Here is a 1,080-nt window from a genome sequence, read left to right on the forward strand (position 1 = left end):
GCACCCACAGGTCTAAACAATCACCCACAGGTCTGAATAAGCACCCACAGGTCTATACACGCACCCACAGTTCTGACCAAGCACCCACAGGTTTAAACAAGCAATCACTGGTCTGAACAAGCATCGACATGGTCAAACAAGCACCGACATGGTCTAAACAAGCACCCACAGGTCTGAACAAGCACCCACTGGTCTAAACAAGCACCCACAGGTCTAAACAAGCACCCACAGGTCTAAATAGGCACCCATTGGTCTGAACAAGCACCCACAGGTCTGAACGAGAACCCACAGGTTTGAACAAGCACCCACAGGTCTGAACAAGCACCCACTGGTCTAAACAAGCACCCACAGGTCTAAACAAGCACCCACAGGTCTAAATAGGCACCCATTGGTCTGAACAAGCACCCACCAGTCTAAACATGCACCCACAGGTCTGAACAAGCACCCAAAGGAATGAACAAGCACCCACAGGCCTAAACAAGCACTCACAGGCCTAAACAAGCACTCACAGGCCTAAACAAGCACCCACAGGCCTAAACAAGCACCCACTGGTCTGAACAAGCACCCACAGGTCTGAACAAGCACCCACAGGTCTGAACAAGCACCCACAGGTCTAAACAAGCACCCACAGGTCTAAACAAGCACCCACAGGTCTAAACAAGCACCCACAGGTCTAAACAAGCACCCACAGGTCTAAACAAGCACCCACAGGTCTAAACAAGCACCCTCAGGTCTAAACAAGCACCCTCAGGTCTAAACAAGCACCCTCAGGTCTAAACAAGCACCCTCAGGTCTAAACAAGCACCCACAGGTCTGAACAAGTAAGTAATTATCAAAAGAAGGCACCAAACCGGGAAGGCTATGTAGCACCATCAAATGCGCAAAATAATCAGAGGGCGCTAAATATCACCAAGGATGCCTATACGAGAACAAAAACGCATAAGGCGAACGATATCAAAAGTATCCGAGTCGCCAAGAATTCTATTGAGGGACAGGTGACCGCGAGGGGCGGTCGGAAAGCAAGTAAGTAAGTAATTATCAAAAGAAGGCACCAAACCGGGAAGGCTATGTAGCACCATC

The sequence above is a fragment of the Procambarus clarkii genome, chromosome 27 (assembly GCF_040958095.1).
Source record: "Procambarus clarkii isolate CNS0578487 chromosome 27, FALCON_Pclarkii_2.0, whole genome shotgun sequence".
In the NCBI taxonomy this organism is placed as follows: Eukaryota; Metazoa; Arthropoda; class Malacostraca; order Decapoda; family Cambaridae; genus Procambarus; species Procambarus clarkii.